A 17,082-nucleotide genomic window follows, 5' to 3' on the forward strand; every position below is an offset into this window, starting at 1 on the left:
AAACGTAGCGAAAAGATGTGTCTTTAAAGTGCTCCAGTGGCGCAATCGGTCAGCGCGCGGTACTTATAAGACAGTATCTGTTAAGCTATGCCGAGGTTGTGAGTTCAAGCCTCACCTGGAGCATGTTTGCTTGCTTATTTCTTCTTTTCTGAGGTCATTACTCATTGGTTATCGTTTGCAACCTGAATATTTAATATCATATTACCAAGAAAGCAACAACAACATAGAAATGACTGTGTTTATCACACATCAGCATTGGTTGACAAATCAGGATTGGTTCAACTGCATTGTAAACGCTCCATGAGTCGGTCAACAAAGTGCCAATGCAAAAGACTTTTTACCGTTGGTAAAAGAGTTGCAGCAATCCGTTTTACTGCAATACAGCATGAGGGCCCATATTTTTTGCTCTCATTAGTACCAGCACATTTCCTGCAGGAATTTGGAAAGCAAAAAACACAAAACAACTTCCCTTTTTCCAAGCATTTAAATGACTGATTACTGCGGAAAAAATCAGGCACACACGCAAGTCTCACTGAGCCCCAGTGGCCTAATGGATAAGGCACTGGCCTCCTAAGCCAGGGATTGTGGGTTCAAGTCCCATCTGGGGTGCAAGTTGGTTTGTTGCTTATTCTTCACCACTTGAGATTGTGTTTTGAAGCTTGTTGCGACTGGCCAAACTTTGTTACCAAAAGGCTTCATCCACCACGACATTCCTGTAGGTGCAGTAGCTAAAACATGCCATTTACCATGGTAACATTGGGTCCTCCAAAACCTTTCCATCGAGTTAGAAAAGGGTTGCATTTTTGTTTTTACTATTTCTTTGGACACGCACCGTACTGACATTTTAGATGCTAGAGACCCAATAAACAATGTTTTACTTCACGCGCAGATCACATGTGAGATCATATTGCCTTACATTTAAATATACAGTATTACACAGTACATAAGTGTCTGTATTCCCTGTATTGTTGGATGCAATATATTTGTGAAAATAAAAGGTAACTAAATTTTGATGAACAAGCCTTGCTTAGATAATTTATTAACAGTTAAACTGGTCACCAAACATAGAAACGTAGGGAAAAGATGTGTCCTTAAAGTGCTCCAGTGGCGCAATCGGTCAGCGCACGGTACTTATAAGACAGTATCTGTTAAGCTATGCCGAGGTTGTGAGTTCAAGCCTCACCTGGAGCATGTTTGCTTGCTTATTTCTTCTTTTCTGAGGTCATTACTCATTGGTTATCGTTTGCAACCTGAATATTTAATATCATATTACCAAGAAAGCAACAACAACATAGAAATGACTGTGTTTATCACACATCAGCATTGGTTGACAAATCAGGATTGGTTCAACTGCATTGTAAACGCTCCATGAGTCGGTCAACAAAGTGCAAATGCAAAAGACTTTTTACCGTTGGTAAAAGAGTTGCAGCAATCCGTTTTACTGCAATACAGCATGAGGGCCCATATTTTTTGCTCTCATTAGTACCAGCACATTTCCTGCAGGAATTTGGAAAGCAAAAAACACAAAACAACTTCCCTTTTTCCAAGCATTTAAATGACTGATTACTGCGGAAAAAATCAGGCACACACGCAAGTCTCACTGAGCCCCAGGTGCCTAATGGATAAGGCACTGGCCTCCTAAGCCAGGGATTGTGGGTTCAAGTCCCATCTGGGGTGCAAGTTGGTTTGTTGCTTATTCTTCACCACTTGAGATTGTGTTTTTAAGCTTGTTGCGACTGGCCAAACTGTGTTACCAAAAGGCTTCATCCACCACGACATTCCTGTAGATGCAGTAGCTAAAACATGCCATTTACCATGGTAACATTGGGTCCTCCAAAACCTTTCCATCGAGTTAGAAAAGGGTTGCATTTTTGTTTTTACTATTTCTGGGGTGCAAGTTGGTTTGTTGCTTAATCTTCACCACTTGAGATTGTGTTTTTAAGCTTGTTGCGACTGGCCAAACTGTGTTACCAAAAGGCTTCATCCACCACAACATTCCTGTGGGTGCAGTAGCTAAAACATGCCATTTACCATGGTAACATTGGGTCCTCCAAAACCTTTCCATCGAGTTAGAAAAGGGTTGCATTTTTGTTTTTACTATTTCTTTGGACACGCACCGTACTGACATTTTAGATGCTAGAGACCCAATAAACAATGTTTTACTTCACGCGCAGATCACATGTGAGATCATATTGCCTTACATTTAAATATACAGTATTACACAGTACATAAGTGTCTGTATTCCCTGTATTGTTGGATGCAATATATTTGTGAAAATAAAAGGTAACTAAATTTTGATGAACAAGCCTTGCTTAGATAATTTATTAACAGTTAAACTGGTCACCAAACATAGAAACGTAGGGAAAAGATGTGTCCTTAAAGTGCTCCAGTGGCGCAATCGGTCAGCGCACGGTACTTATAAGACAGTATCTGTTAAGCTATGCCGAGGTTGTGAGTTCAAGCCTCACCTGGAGCATGTTTGCTTGCTTATTTCTTCTTTTCTGAGGTCATTACTCATTGGTTATCGTTTGCAACCTGAATATTTAATATCATATTACCAAGAAAGCAACAACAACATAGAAATGACTGTGTTTATCACACATCAGCATTGGTTGACAAATCAGGATTGGTTCAACTGCATTGTAAACGCTCCATGAGTCGGTCAACAAAGTGCAAATGCAAAAGACTTTTTACCGTTGGTAAAAGAGTTGCAGCAATCCGTTTTACTGCAATACAGCATGAGGGCCCATATTTTTTGCTCTCATTAGTACCAGCACATTTCCTGCAGGAATTTGGAAAGCAAAAAACACAAAACAACTTCCCTTTTTCCAAGCATTTAAATGACTGATTACTGCGGAAAAAATCAGGCACACACGCAAGTCTCACTGAGCCCCAGTGGCCTAATGGATAAGGCACTGGCCTCCTAAGCCAGGGATTGTGGGTTCAAGTCCCATCTGGGCTGCAAGTTGGTTTGTTGCTTATTCTTCACCACTTGAGATTGTGTTTTTAAGCTTGTTGCGACTGGCCAAACTGTGTTACCAAAAGGCTTCATCCACCACGACATTCCTGTAGATGCAGTAGCTAAAACATGCCATTTACCATGGTAACATTGGGTCCTCCAAAACCTTTCCATCGAGTTAGAAAAGGGTTGCATTTTTGTTTTTACTATTTCTGGGGTGCAAGTTGGTTTGTTGCTTAATCTTCACCACTTGAGATTGTGTTTTTAAGCTTGTTGCGACTGGCCAAACTGTGTTACCAAAAGGCTTCATCCACCACAACATTCCTGTGGGTGCAGTAGCTAAAACATGCCATTTACCATGGTAACATTGGGTCCTCCAAAACCTTTCCATCGAGTTAGAAAAGGGTTGCATTTTTGTTTTTACTATTTCTTTGGACACGCACCGTACTGACATTTTAGATGCTAGAGACCCAATAAACAATGTTTTACTTCACGCGCAGATCACATGTGAGATCATATTGCCTTACATTTAAATATACAGTATTACACAGTACATAAGTGTCTGTATTCCCTGTATTGTTGGGTGCAATATATTTGTGAAAATAAAAGGTAACTAAATTTTGATGAACAAGCCTTGCTTAGATAATTTATTAACACTTAAACTGGTCACCAAACATAGAAACGTAGGGAAAAGATGTGTCTTTAAAGTGCTCCAGTGGCGCAATCGTTCAGCGCGCGGTACTTATAAGACAGTATCTGTTAAGCTATGCCGAGGTTGTGAGTTCAAGCCTCACCTGGAGCATGTTTGCTTGCTTATTTTTTCTTTTCTGAGGTCATTACTCATTGGTTATCGTTTGCAACCTGAATATTTAATATCATATTACCAAGAAAGCAACAACAACATAGAAATGACTGTGTTTATCACACATTAGCATTGGTTGACAAATCAGGATTGGTTCAACTGCATTGTAAACGCTCTATGAGTCGGTCAACAAAGTGCCAATGCAAAAGACTTTTTACCGTTGGTAAAAGAGTTGCAGCAATCCGTTTTACTGCAATACAGCATGAGGGCCCATATTTTTTGCTCTCATTAGTACCAGCACATTTCCTGCAGGAATTTGGAAAGCAAAAAACACAAAACAACTTCCCTTTTTCCAAACATTTAAATGACTGATTACTGCGGAAAAAATCAGGCACACACAAAAGTCTCACTGAGCCCCAGTGGCCTAATGGATAAGGCACTGGCCTCCTAAGCCAGGGATTGTGGGTTCAAGTCCCATCTGGGGTGCAAGTTGGTTTGTTGCTTATTCTTCACCACTTGAGATTGTGTTTTTAAGCTTGTTGCGACTGGCCAAACTGTGTTACCAAAAGGCTTCATCCACCACGACATTCCTGTAGGTGCAGTAGCTAAAACATGCCATTTACCATGGTAACATTGGGTCCTTTAAAACCTTTCCATCGAGTTAAAAAAGGGTTGCATTTTTGTTTTTACTATTTCTGGGGTGCAAGTTGGCTTGTTGCTTATTCTTCACCACTTGAGATTGTGTTTTTAAGCTTGTTGTGACTGGCCAAACTGTGTTACCAAAAGGCTTCATCCACCACGACATTCCTGTGGGTGCAGTAGCTAAAACATGCCATTTACCATGGTAACATTGGGTCCTCCAAAACCTTTCCATCGAGTTAGAAAAGGGTTGCATTTTTGTTTTTACTATTTCTTTGGACACGCACCGTACTGACATTTTAGATGCTAGAGACCCAATAAACAATGTTTTACTTCAAGCGCAGATCACATGTGAGATCATATTGCCTTACATTTAAATATACAGTATTACACAGTACATAAGTGTCTGTATTCCCTGTATTGTTGGATGCAATATATTTGTGAAAATAAAAGGTAAGTAAATTTTGATGAACAAGCCTTGCTTAGATAATTTATTAACAGTTAAACTGGTCACCAAACATAGAAACGTAGGGAAAAAAATGTGTCTTTAAAGTGCTCCAGTGGCGCAATCGGTCAGCGCGCGGTACTTATAAGACAGTATCTGTTAAGCTATGCCGAGGTTGTGAGTTCAAGCCTCACCTGGAGCATGTTTGCTTGCTTATTTCTTCTTTTCTGAGGTCATTACTCATTGGTTATCGTTTGCAACCTGAATATTTAATATCATATTACCAAGAAAGCAACAACAACATAGAAATGACTGTGTTTATCACACATCAGCATTGGTTGACAAATCAGGATTGGTTCAACTGCATTGTAAACGCTCCATGAGTCGGTCAACAAAGTGCCAATGCAAAAGACTTTTTACCGTTGGTAAAAGAGTTGCAGCAATCCGTTTTACTGCAATACAGCATGAGACCCATATTTTTTGCTCTCATTAGTACCAGCACATTTCCTGCAGGAATTTGGAAAGCAAAAAACACAAAACAACTTCCCTTTTTCCAAGCATTTAAATGACTGATTACTGCGGAAAAAATCAGGCACACACGCAAGTCTCACTGAGCCCCAGTGGCCTAATGGATAAGGCACTGGCCTCCTAAGCCAGGGATTGTGGGTTCAAGTCCCATCTGGGGTGCAAGTTGGTTTGTTGCTTATTCTTCACCACTTGAGATTGTGTTTTGAAGCTTGTTGCGACTGGCCAAACTTTGTTACCAAAAGGCTTCATCCACCACGACATTCCTGTAGGTGCAGTAGCTAAAACATGCCATTTACCATGGTAACATTGGGTCCTCCAAAACCTTTCCATCGAGTTAAAAAAGGGTTGCATTTTTGTTTTTACTATTTCTGGGGTGCAAGTTGGCTTGTTGCTTATTCTTCACCACTTGAGATTGTGTTTTTAAGCTTGTTGTGACTGGCCAAACTGTGTTACCAAAAGGCTTCATCCACCACGACATTCCTGTGGGTGCAGTAGCTAAAACATGCCATTTACCATGGTAACATTGGGTCCTCCAAAACCTTTCCATCGAGTTAGAAAAGGGTTGCATTTTTGTTTTTACTATTTCTTTGGACACGCACCGTACTGACATTTTAGATGCTAGAGACCCAATAAACAATGTTTTACTTCACGCGCAGATCACATGTGAGATCATATTGCCTTACATTTAAATATACAGTATTACACAGTACATAAGTGTCTGTATTTCCTGTATTGTTGGGTGCAATATATTTGTGAAAATAAAAGGTAACTAAATTTTGATGAACAAGCCTTGCTTAGATAATTTATTAACAGTTAAACTGGTCACCAAACATAGAAACGTAGGGAAAAGATGTGTCTTTAAAGTGCTCCAGTGGCGCAATCGGTCAGCGCGCGGTACTTATAAGACAGTATCTGTTAAGCTATGCCGAGGTTGTGAGTTCAAGCCTCACCTGGAGCATGTTTGCTTGCTTATTTCTTCTTTTCTGAGGTCATTACTCATTGGTTATCGTTTGCAACCTGAATATTTAATATCATATTACCAAGAAAGCAACAACAACATAGAAATGACTGTGTTTATCACACATCAGCATTGGTTGACAAATCAGGATTGGTTCAACTGCATTGTAAACGCTCCATGAGTCGGTCAACAAAGTGCCAATGCAAAAGACTTTTTACCGTTGGTAAAAGAGTTGCAGCAATCCGTTTTACTACAATACAGCATGAGGGCCCATATTTTTTGCTCTCATTAGTACCAGCACATTTCCTGCAGGAATTTGGAAAGCAAAAAACACAAAACAACTTCCCTTTTTCCAAGCATTTAAATGACTGATTACTGCGGAAAAAATCAGGCACACACGCAAGTCTCACTGAGCCCCAGTGGCCTAATGGATAAGGCACTGGCCTCCTAAGCCAGGGATTGTGGGTTCAAGTTGGTTTGTTGCTTATTCTTCACCACTTGAGATTGTGTTTTGAAGCTTGTTGCGATTGGCCAAACTTTGTTACCAAAAGGCTTCATCCACCACGACATTCCTGTAGGTGCAGTAGCTAAAACATGCCATTTACCATGGTAACATTGGGTCCTCCAAAACCTTTCCATCGAGTTAAAAAAGGGTTGCATTTTTGTTTTTACTATTTCTGGGGTGCAAGTTGGCTTGTTGCTTATTCTTCACCACTTGAGATTGTGTTTTTAAGCTTGTTGTGACTGGCCAAACTGTGTTACCAAAAGGCTTCATCCACCACGACATTCTTGTGGGTGCAGTAGCTAAAACATGCCATTTACCATGGTAACATTGGGTCCTCCAAAACCTTTCCATCGAGTTAGAAAAGGGTTGCATTTTTGTTTTTACTATTTCTTTGGACACGCACCGTACTGACATTTTAGATGCTAGAGACCCAATAAACAATGTTTTACTTCACGCGCAGATCACATGTGAGATCATATTGCCTTACATTTAAATATACAGTATTACACAGTACATAAGTGTCTGTATTCCCTGTATTGTTGGGTGCAATATATTTGTGAAAATAAAAGGTAACTAAATTTTGATGAACAAGCCTTGCTTAGATAATTTATTAACAGTTAAACTGGTCACCAAACATAGAAACGTAGGGAAAAGATGTGTCTTTAAAGTGCTCCAGTGGCGCAATCGGTCAGCGCGCGGTACTTATAAGACAGTATCTGTTAAGCTATGCCGAGGTTGTGAGTTCAAGCCTTACCTGGAGCATGTTTGCTTGCTTATTTCTTCTTTTCTGAGGTCATTACTCATTGGTTATCGTTTGCAACCTGAATATTTAATATCATATTACCAAGAAAGCAACAACAACATAGAAATGACTGTGTTTATCACACATCAGCATTGGTTGACAAATCAGGATTGGTTCAACTGCATTGTAAACGCTCCATGAGTCGGTCAACAAAGTGCCAATGCAAAAGACTTTTTACCGTTGGTAAAAGAGTTGCAGCAATCCGTTTTACTGCAATACAGCATGAGGGCCCATATTTTTTGCTCTCATTAGTACCAGCACATTTCCTGCAGGAATTTGGAAAGCAAAAAACACAAAACAACTTCCCTTTTTCCAAGCATTTAAATGACTGATTACTGCGGAAAAAATCAGGCACACACGCAAGTCTCACTGAGCCCCAGTGGCCTAATGGATAAGGCACTGGCCTCCTAAGCCAGGGATTGTGGGTTCAAGTTGGTTTGTTGCTTATTCTTCACCACTTGAGATTGTGTTTTGAAGCTTGTTGCGACTGGCCAAACTTTGTTACCAAAAGGCTTCATTCACCACGACATTCCTGTAGGTGCAGTAGCTAAAACATGCCATTTACCATGGTAACATTGGGTCCTCCAAAACCTTTCCATCGAGTTAAAAAAGGGTTGCATTTTTGTTTTTACTATTTCTGGGGTGCAAGTTGGCTTGTTGCTTATTCTTCACCACTTGAGATTGTGTTTTTAAGCTTGTTGTGACTGGCCAAACTGTGTTACCAAAAGGCTTCATCCACCACGACATTCTTGTGGGTGCAGTAGCTAAAACATGCCATTTACCATGGTAACATTGGGTCCTCCAAAACCTTTCCATCGAGTTAGAAAAGGGTTGCATTTTTGTTTTTACTATTTCTTTGGACACGCACCGTACTGACATTTTAGATGCTAGAGACCCAATAAACAATGTTTTACTTCACGCGCAGATCACATGTGAGATCATATTGCCTTACATTTAAATATACAGTATTACACAGTACATAAGTGTCTGTATTCCCTGTATTGTTGGGTGCAATATATTTGTGAAAATAAAAGGTAACTAAATTTTGATGAACAAGCCTTGCTTAGATAATTTATTAACAGTTAAACTGGTCACCAAACATAGAAACGTAGGGAAAAGATGTGTCTTTAAAGTGCTCCAGTGGCGCAATCGGTCAGCGCGCGATACTTATAAGACAGTATCTGTTAAGCTATGCCGAGGTTGTGAGTTCAAGCCTTACCTGGAGCATGTTTGCTTGCTTATTTCTTCTTTTCTGAGGTCATTACTCATTGGTTATCGTTTGCAACCTGAATATTTAATATCATATTACCAAGAAAGCAACAACAACATAGAAATGACTGTGTTTATCACACATCAGCATTGGTTGACAAATCAGGATTGGTTCAACTGCATTGTAAACGCTCCATGAGTCGGTCAACAAAGTGCCAATGCAAAAGACTTTTTACCGTTGGTAAAAGAGTTGCAGCAATCCGTTTTACTGCAATACAGCATGAGGGCCCATATTTTTTGCTCTCATTAGTACCAGCACATTTCCTGCAGGAATTTGGAAAGCAAAAAACACAAAACAACTTCCCTTTTTCCAAGCATTTAAATGACTGATTACTGCGGAAAAAATCAGGCACACACGCAAGTCTCACTGAGCCCCAGTGGCCTAATGGATAAGGCACTGGCCTCCTAAGCCAGGGATTGTGGGTTCAAGTTGGTTTGTTGCTTATTCTTCACCACTTGAGATTGTGTTTTGAAGCTTGTTGCGACTGGCCAAACTTTGTTACCAAAAGGCTTCATTCACCACGACATTCCTGTAGGTGCAGTAGCTAAAACATGCCATTTACCATGGTAACATTGGGTCCTCCAAAACCTTTCCATCGAGTTAAAAAAGGGTTGCATTTTTGTTTTTACTATTTCTGGGGTGCAAGTTGGCTTGTTGCTTATTCTTCACCACTTGAGATTGTGTTTTTAAGCTTGTTGTGACTGGCCAAACTGTGTTACCAAAAGGCTTCATCCACCACGACATTCTTGTGGGTGCAGTAGCTAAAACATGCCATTTACCATGGTAACATTGGGTCCTCCAAAACCTTTCCATCGAGTTAGAAAAGGGTTGCATTTTTGTTTTTACTATTTCTTTGGACACGCACCGTACTGACATTTTAGATGCTAGAGACCCAATAAACAATGTTTTACTTCACGCGCAGATCACATGTGAGATCATATTGCCTTACATTTAAATATACAGTATTACACAGTACATAAGTGTCTGTATTCCCTGTATTGTTGGGTGCAATATATTTGTGAAAATAAAAGGTAACTAAATTTTGATGAACAAGCCTTGCTTAGATAATTTATTAACAGTTAAACTGGTCACCAAACATAGAAACGTAGGGAAAAGATGCGTCTTTAAAGTGCTCCAGTGGTGCAATCGGTCAGCGCGCGGTACTTATAAGACAGTATCTGTTAAGCTATGCCGAGGTTGTGAGTTCAAGCCTCACCTGGAGCATGTTTGCTTGCTTATTTCTTCTTTTCTGAGGTCATTACTCATTGGTTATCGTTTGCAACCTGAATATTTATTATCATATTACCAAGAAAGCAACAACAACATAGAAATGACTGTGTTTATCACACATCAGCATTGGTTGACAAATCAGGATTGGTTCAACTGCATTGTAAACGCTCCATGAGTCGGTCAACAAAGTGCCAATGCAAAAGACTTTTTACCGTTGGTAAAAGAGTTGCAGCAATCCGTTTTACTGCAATACAGCATGAGGGCCCATATTTTTTGCTCTCATTAGTACCAGCACATTTCCTGCAGGAATTTGGAAAGCAAAAAACACAAAACAACTTCCCTTTTTCCAAGCATTTAAATGACTGATTACTGCGGAAAAAATCAGGCACACACGCAAGTCTCACTGAGCCCCAGTGGCCTAATGGATAAGGCACTGGCCTCCTAAGCCAGGGATTGTGGGTTCAAGTCCCATCTGGGGTGCAAGTTGGTTTGTTGCTTATTCTTCACCACTTGAGATTGTGTTTTGAAGCTTGTTGCGACTGGCCAAACTGTGTTACCAAAAGGCTTCATCCACCACGACATTCCTGTAGATGCAGTAGCTAAAACATGCCATTTACCATGGTAACATTGGGTCCTCCAAAACCTTTCCATCGAGTTAGAAAAGGGTTGCATTTTTGTTTTTACTATTTCTGGGGTGCAAGTTGGTTTGTTGCTTAATCTTCACCACTTGAGATTGTGTTTTTAAGCTTGTTGCGACTGGCCAAACTGTGTTACCAAAAGGCTTCATCCACCACAACATTCCTGTGGGTGCAGTAGCTAAAACATGCCATTTACCATGGTAACATTGGGTCCTCCAAAACCTTTCCATCGAGTTAGAAAAGGGTTGCATTTTTGTTTTTACTATTTCTTTGGACACGCACCGTACTGACATTTTAGATGCTAGAGACCCAATAAACAATGTTTTACTTCACGCGCAGATCACATGTGAGATCATATTGCCTTACATTTAAATATACAGTATTACACAGTACATAAGTGTCTGTATTCCCTGTATTGTTGGATGCAATATATTTGTGAAAATAAAAGGTAACTAAATTTTGATGAACAAGCCTTGCTTAGATAATTTATTAACAGTTAAACTGGTCACCAAACATAGAAACGTAGGGAAAAGATGTGTCCTTAAAGTGCTCCAGTGGCGCAATCGGTCAGCGCACGGTACTTATAAGACAGTATCTGTTAAGCTATGCCGAGGTTGTGAGTTCAAGCCTCACCTGGAGCATGTTTGCTTGCTTATTTCTTCTTTTCTGAGGTCATTACTCATTGGTTATCGTTTGCAACCTGAATATTTAATATCATATTACCAAGAAAGCAACAACAACATAGAAATGACTGTGTTTATCACACATCAGCATTGGTTGACAAATCAGGATTGGTTCAACTGCATTGTAAACGCTCCATGAGTCGGTCAACAAAGTGCAAATGCAAAAGACTTTTTACCGTTGGTAAAAGAGTTGCAGCAATCCGTTTTACTGCAATACAGCATGAGGGCCCATATTTTTTGCTCTCATTAGTACCAGCACATTTCCTGCAGGAATTTGGAAAGCAAAAAACACAAAACAACTTCCCTTTTTCCAAGCATTTAAATGACTGATTACTGCGGAAAAAATCAGGCACACACGCAAGTCTCACTGAGCCCCAGTGGCCTAATGGATAAGGCACTGGCCTCCTAAGCCAGGGATTGTGGGTTCAAGTCCCATCTGGGGTGCAAGTTGGTTTGTTGCTTATTCTTCACCACTTGAGATTGTGTTTTTAAGCTTGTTGCGACTGGCCAAACTGTGTTACCAAAAGGCTTCATCCACCACGACATTCCTGTAGATGCAGTAGCTAAAACATGCCATTTACCATGGTAACATTGGGTCCTCCAAAACCTTTCCATCGAGTTAGAAAAGGGTTGCATTTTTGTTTTTACTATTTCTGGGGTGCAAGTTGGTTTGTTGCTTAATCTTCACCACTTGAGATTGTGTTTTTAAGCTTGTTGCGACTGGCCAAACTGTGTTACCAAAAGGCTTCATCCACCACAACATTCCTGTGGGTGCAGTAGCTAAAACATGCCATTTACCATGGTAACATTGGGTCCTCCAAAACCTTTCCATCGAGTTAGAAAAGGGTTGCATTTTTGTTTTTACTATTTCTTTGGACACGCACCGTACTGACATTTTAGATGCTAGAGACCCAATAAACAATGTTTTACTTCACGCGCAGATCACATGTGAGATCATATTGCCTTACATTTAAATATACAGTATTACACAGTACATAAGTGTCTGTATTCCCTGTATTGTTGGATGCAATATATTTGTGAAAATAAAAGGTAACTAAATTTTGATGAACAAGCCTTGCTTAGATAATTTATTAACAGTTAAACTGGTCACCAAACATAGAAACGTAGGGAAAAGATGTGTCCTTAAAGTGCTCCAGTGGCGCAATCGGTCAGCGCACGGTACTTATAAGACAGTATCTGTTAAGCTATGCCGAGGTTGTGAGTTCAAGCCTCACCTGGAGCATGTTTGCTTGCTTATTTCTTCTTTTCTGAGGTCATTACTCATTGGTTATCGTTTGCAACCTGAATATTTAATATCATATTACCAAGAAAGCAACAACAACATAGAAATGACTGTGTTTATCACACATCAGCATTGGTTGACAAATCAGGATTGGTTCAACTGCATTGTAAACGCTCCATGAGTCGGTCAACAAAGTGCAAATGCAAAAGACTTTTTACCGTTGGTAAAAGAGTTGCAGCAATCCGTTTTACTGCAATACAGCATGAGGGCCCATATTTTTTGCTCTCATTAGTACCAGCACATTTCCTGCAGGAATTTGGAAAGCAAAAAACACAAAACAACTTCCCTTTTTCCAAGCATTTAAATGACTGATTACTGCGGAAAAAATCAGGCACACACGCAAGTCTCACTGAGCCCCAGTGGCCTAATGGATAAGGCACTGGCCTCCTAAGCCAGGGATTGTGGGTTCAAGTCCCATCTGGGGTGCAAGTTGGTTTGTTGCTTATTCTTCACCACTTGAGATTGTGTTTTTAAGCTTGTTGCGACTGGCCAAACTGTGTTACCAAAAGGCTTCATCCACCACGACATTCCTGTAGATGCAGTAGCTAAAACATGCCATTTACCATGGTAACATTGGGTCCTCCAAAACCTTTCCATCGAGTTAGAAAAGGGTTGCATTTTTGTTTTTACTATTTCTGGGGTGCAAGTTGGTTTGTTGCTTAATCTTCACCACTTGAGATTGTGTTTTTAAGCTTGTTGCGACTGGCCAAACTGTGTTACCAAAAGGCTTCATCCACCACAACATTCCTGTGGGTGCAGTAGCTAAAACATGCCATTTACCATGGTAACATTGGGTCCTCCAAAACCTTTCCATCGAGTTAGAAAAGGGTTGCATTTTTGTTTTTACTATTTCTTTGGACACGCACCGTACTGACATTTTAGATGCTAGAGACCCAATAAACAATGTTTTACTTCACGCGCAGATCACATGTGAGATCATATTGCCTTACATTTAAATATACAGTATTACACAGTACATAAGTGTCTGTATTCCCTGTATTGTTGGGTGCAATATATTTGTGAAAATAAAAGGTAACTAAATTTTGATGAACAAGCCTTGCTTAGATAATTTATTAACACTTAAACTGGTCACCAAACATAGAAACGTAGGGAAAAGATGTGTCTTTAAAGTGCTCCAGTGGCGCAATCGTTCAGCGCGCGGTACTTATAAGACAGTATCTGTTAAGCTATGCCGAGGTTGTGAGTTCAAGCCTCACCTGGAGCATGTTTGCTTGCTTATTTTTTCTTTTCTGAGGTCATTACTCATTGGTTATCGTTTGCAACCTGAATATTTAATATCATATTACCAAGAAAGCAACAACAACATAGAAATGACTGTGTTTATCACACATTAGCATTGGTTGACAAATCAGGATTGGTTCAACTGCATTGTAAACGCTCTATGAGTCGGTCAACAAAGTGCCAATGCAAAAGACTTTTTACCGTTGGTAAAAGAGTTGCAGCAATCCGTTTTACTGCAATACAGCATGAGGGCCCATATTTTTTGCTCTCATTAGTACCAGCACATTTCCTGCAGGAATTTGGAAAGCAAAAAACACAAAACAACTTCCCTTTTTCCAAACATTTAAATGACTGATTACTGCGGAAAAAATCAGGCACACACAAAAGTCTCACTGAGCCCCAGTGGCCTAATGGATAAGGCACTGGCCTCCTAAGCCAGGGATTGTGGGTTCAAGTCCCATCTGGGGTGCAAGTTGGTTTGTTGCTTATTCTTCACCACTTGAGATTGTGTTTTTAAGCTTGTTGCGACTGGCCAAACTGTGTTACCAAAAGGCTTCATCCACCACGACATTCCTGTAGGTGCAGTAGCTAAAACATGCCATTTACCATGGTAACATTGGGTCCTCCAAAACCTTTCCATCGAGTTAAAAAAGGGTTGCATTTTTGTTTTTACTATTTCTGGGGTGCAAGTTGGCTTGTTGCTTATTCTTCACCACTTGAGATTGTGTTTTTAAGCTTGTTGTGACTGGCCAAACTGTGTTACCAAAAGGCTTCATCCACCACGACATTCCTGTGGGTGCAGTAGCTAAAACATGCCATTTACCATGGTAACATTGGGTCCTCCAAAACCTTTCCATCGAGTTAGAAAAGGGTTGCATTTTTGTTTTTACTATTTCTTTGGACACGCACCGTACTGACATTTTAGATGCTAGAGACCCAATAAACAATGTTTTACTTCAAGCGCAGATCACATGTGAGATCATATTGCCTTACATTTAAATATACAGTATTACACAGTACATAAGTGTCTGTATTCCCTGTATTGTTGGATGCAATATATTTGTGAAAATAAAAGGTAACTAAATTTTGATGAACAAGCCTTGCTTAGATAATTTATTAACAGTTAAACTGGTCACCAAACATAGAAACGTAGGGAAAAAATGTGTCTTTAAAGTGCTCCAGTGGCGCAATCGGTCAGCGCGCGGTACTTATAAGACAGTATCTGTTAAGCTATGCCGAGGTTGTGAGTTCAAGCCTCACCTGGAGCATGTTTGCTTGCTTATTTCTTCTTTTCTGAGGTCATTACTCATTGGTTATCGTTTGCAACCTGAATATTTAATATCATATTACCAAGAAAGCAACAACAACATAGAAATGACTGTGTTTATCACACATCAGCATTGGTTGACAAATCAGGATTGGTTCAACTGCATTGTAAACGCTCCATGAGTCGGTCAACAAAGTGCCAATGCAAAAGACTTTTTACCGTTGGTAAAAGAGTTGCAGCAATCCGTTTTACTGCAATACAGCATGAGACCCATATTTTTTGCTCTCATTAGTACCAGCACATTTCCTGCAGGAATTTGGAAAGCAAAAAACACAAAACAACTTCCCTTTTTCCAAGCATTTAAATGACTGATTACTGCGGAAAAAATCAGGCACACACGCAAGTCTCACTGAGCCCCAGTGGCCTAATGGATAAGGCACTGGCCTCCTAAGCCAGGGATTGTGGGTTCAAGTCCCATCTGGGGTGCAAGTTGGTTTGTTGCTTATTCTTCACCACTTGAGATTGTGTTTTAAAGCTTGTTGCGACTGGCCAAACTTTGTTACCAAAAGGCTTCATCCACCACGACATTCCTGTAGGTGCAGTAGCTAAAACATGCCATTTACCATGGTAACATTGGGTCCTCCAAAACCTTTCCATCGAGTTAGAAAAGGGTTGCATTTTTGTTTTTACTATTTCTGGGGTGCAAGTTGGCTTGTTGCTTATTCTTCACCACTTGAGATTGTGTTTTTAAGCTTGTTGTGACTGGCCAAACTGTGTCACCAAAAGGCTTCATCCACCACGACATTCCTGTGGGTGCAGTAGCTAAAACATGCCATTTACCATGGTAACATTGGGTCCTCCAAAACCTTTCCATCGAGTTAGAAAAGGGTTGCATTTTTGTTTTTACTATTTCTTTGGACACGCACCGTACTGACATTTTAGATGCTAGAGACCCAATAAACAATGTTTTACTTCACGCGCAGATCACATGTGAGATCATATTGCCTTACATTTAAATATACAGTATTACACAGTACATAAGTGTCTGTATTTCCTGTATTGTTGGGTGCAATATATTTGTGAAAATAAAAGGTAACTAAATTTTGATGAACAAGCCTTGCTTAGATAATTTATTAACAGTTAAACTGGTCACCAAACATAGAAACGTAGGGAAAAGATGTGTCTTTAAAGTGCTCCAGTGGTGCAATCGGTCAGCGCGCGGTACTTATAAGACAGTATCTGTTAAGCTATGCCGAGGTTGTGAGTTCAAGCCTCACCTGGAGCATGTTTGCTTGCTTATTTCTTCTTTTCTGAGGTCATTACTCATTGGTTATCGTTTGCAACCTGAATATTTAATATCATATTACCAAGAAAGCAACAACAACATAGAAATGACTGTGTTTATCACACATCAGCATTGGTTGACAAATCAGGATTGGTTCAACTGCATTGTAAACGCTCCATGAGTCGGTCAACAAAGTGCCAATGCAAAAGACTTTTTACCGTTGGTAAAAGAGTTGCAGCAATCCGTTTTACTATAATACAGCATGAGGGCCCATATTTTTTGCTCTCATTAGTACCAGCACATTTCCTGCAGGAATTTGGAAAGCAAAAAACACAAAACAACTTCCCTTTTTCCAAGCATTTAAATGACTGATTACTGCGGAAAAAATCAGGCACACACGCAAGTCTCACTGAGCCCCAGTGGCCTAATGGATAAGGCACTGGCCTCCTAAGCCAGGGATTGTGGGTTCAAGTTGGTTTGTTGCTTATTCTTCACCACTTGAGATTGTGTTTTGAAGCTTGTTGCG

The 17,082-nt window shown here is 40.1% G+C and overlaps 1 protein-coding gene and 23 non-coding genes across 28 annotated transcripts in view; 23 read left to right on the forward strand and 1 right to left on the reverse strand.

Annotated features, from left to right (window-relative positions):
• Window positions 1-17,082, reverse strand: part of FER1L5 (fer-1 like family member 5) — a 676,118-nt gene that overhangs the window by 287,258 nt on the left and 371,778 nt on the right. The gene's annotated exons all lie outside the window — the stretch shown is intronic.
• On the forward strand, window positions 31-123 carry TRNAI-UAU (transfer RNA isoleucine (anticodon UAU)). Its single transcript is given in 2 exon segments — window positions 31-68; window positions 88-123. It is a non-coding gene; the product is annotated as a tRNA-Ile (tRNA).
• On the forward strand, window positions 537-609 carry TRNAR-CCU (transfer RNA arginine (anticodon CCU)). The gene has a single exon. It is a non-coding gene; the product is annotated as a tRNA-Arg (tRNA).
• On the forward strand, window positions 1,099-1,191 carry TRNAI-UAU (transfer RNA isoleucine (anticodon UAU)). The gene is given in 2 exon segments: window positions 1,099-1,136; window positions 1,156-1,191. It is a non-coding gene; the product is annotated as a tRNA-Ile (tRNA).
• Window positions 2,384-2,476, forward strand: TRNAI-UAU (transfer RNA isoleucine (anticodon UAU)). Its single transcript is given in 2 exon segments — window positions 2,384-2,421; window positions 2,441-2,476. It is a non-coding gene; the product is annotated as a tRNA-Ile (tRNA).
• TRNAR-CCU (transfer RNA arginine (anticodon CCU)) lies at window positions 2,890-2,964 on the forward strand. Its single transcript has one exon. It is a non-coding gene; the product is annotated as a tRNA-Arg (tRNA).
• Window positions 3,669-3,761, forward strand: TRNAI-UAU (transfer RNA isoleucine (anticodon UAU)). The gene is given in 2 exon segments: window positions 3,669-3,706; window positions 3,726-3,761. It is a non-coding gene; the product is annotated as a tRNA-Ile (tRNA).
• On the forward strand, window positions 4,175-4,247 carry TRNAR-CCU (transfer RNA arginine (anticodon CCU)). The gene has a single exon. It is a non-coding gene; the product is annotated as a tRNA-Arg (tRNA).
• Window positions 4,955-5,047, forward strand: TRNAI-UAU (transfer RNA isoleucine (anticodon UAU)). The gene is given in 2 exon segments: window positions 4,955-4,992; window positions 5,012-5,047. It is a non-coding gene; the product is annotated as a tRNA-Ile (tRNA).
• On the forward strand, window positions 5,460-5,532 carry TRNAR-CCU (transfer RNA arginine (anticodon CCU)). Its single transcript has one exon. It is a non-coding gene; the product is annotated as a tRNA-Arg (tRNA).
• On the forward strand, window positions 6,239-6,331 carry TRNAI-UAU (transfer RNA isoleucine (anticodon UAU)). Its single transcript is given in 2 exon segments — window positions 6,239-6,276; window positions 6,296-6,331. It is a non-coding gene; the product is annotated as a tRNA-Ile (tRNA).
• On the forward strand, window positions 7,506-7,598 carry TRNAI-UAU (transfer RNA isoleucine (anticodon UAU)). The gene is given in 2 exon segments: window positions 7,506-7,543; window positions 7,563-7,598. It is a non-coding gene; the product is annotated as a tRNA-Ile (tRNA).
• On the forward strand, window positions 8,773-8,865 carry TRNAI-UAU (transfer RNA isoleucine (anticodon UAU)). Its single transcript is given in 2 exon segments — window positions 8,773-8,810; window positions 8,830-8,865. It is a non-coding gene; the product is annotated as a tRNA-Ile (tRNA).
• On the forward strand, window positions 10,040-10,132 carry TRNAI-UAU (transfer RNA isoleucine (anticodon UAU)). Its single transcript is given in 2 exon segments — window positions 10,040-10,077; window positions 10,097-10,132. It is a non-coding gene; the product is annotated as a tRNA-Ile (tRNA).
• Window positions 10,546-10,618, forward strand: TRNAR-CCU (transfer RNA arginine (anticodon CCU)). The gene has a single exon. It is a non-coding gene; the product is annotated as a tRNA-Arg (tRNA).
• Window positions 11,325-11,417, forward strand: TRNAI-UAU (transfer RNA isoleucine (anticodon UAU)). Its single transcript is given in 2 exon segments — window positions 11,325-11,362; window positions 11,382-11,417. It is a non-coding gene; the product is annotated as a tRNA-Ile (tRNA).
• TRNAR-CCU (transfer RNA arginine (anticodon CCU)) lies at window positions 11,831-11,903 on the forward strand. Its single transcript has one exon. It is a non-coding gene; the product is annotated as a tRNA-Arg (tRNA).
• TRNAI-UAU (transfer RNA isoleucine (anticodon UAU)) lies at window positions 12,610-12,702 on the forward strand. The gene is given in 2 exon segments: window positions 12,610-12,647; window positions 12,667-12,702. It is a non-coding gene; the product is annotated as a tRNA-Ile (tRNA).
• On the forward strand, window positions 13,116-13,188 carry TRNAR-CCU (transfer RNA arginine (anticodon CCU)). Its single transcript has one exon. It is a non-coding gene; the product is annotated as a tRNA-Arg (tRNA).
• Window positions 13,895-13,987, forward strand: TRNAI-UAU (transfer RNA isoleucine (anticodon UAU)). The gene is given in 2 exon segments: window positions 13,895-13,932; window positions 13,952-13,987. It is a non-coding gene; the product is annotated as a tRNA-Ile (tRNA).
• TRNAR-CCU (transfer RNA arginine (anticodon CCU)) lies at window positions 14,401-14,473 on the forward strand. The gene has a single exon. It is a non-coding gene; the product is annotated as a tRNA-Arg (tRNA).
• TRNAI-UAU (transfer RNA isoleucine (anticodon UAU)) lies at window positions 15,180-15,272 on the forward strand. Its single transcript is given in 2 exon segments — window positions 15,180-15,217; window positions 15,237-15,272. It is a non-coding gene; the product is annotated as a tRNA-Ile (tRNA).
• TRNAR-CCU (transfer RNA arginine (anticodon CCU)) lies at window positions 15,685-15,757 on the forward strand. The gene has a single exon. It is a non-coding gene; the product is annotated as a tRNA-Arg (tRNA).
• TRNAI-UAU (transfer RNA isoleucine (anticodon UAU)) lies at window positions 16,464-16,556 on the forward strand. The gene is given in 2 exon segments: window positions 16,464-16,501; window positions 16,521-16,556. It is a non-coding gene; the product is annotated as a tRNA-Ile (tRNA).

Source organism: Mixophyes fleayi, chromosome 4 (assembly GCF_038048845.1).
Source record: "Mixophyes fleayi isolate aMixFle1 chromosome 4, aMixFle1.hap1, whole genome shotgun sequence".
NCBI lineage: Eukaryota > Metazoa > Chordata > Amphibia > Anura > Limnodynastidae > Mixophyes > Mixophyes fleayi.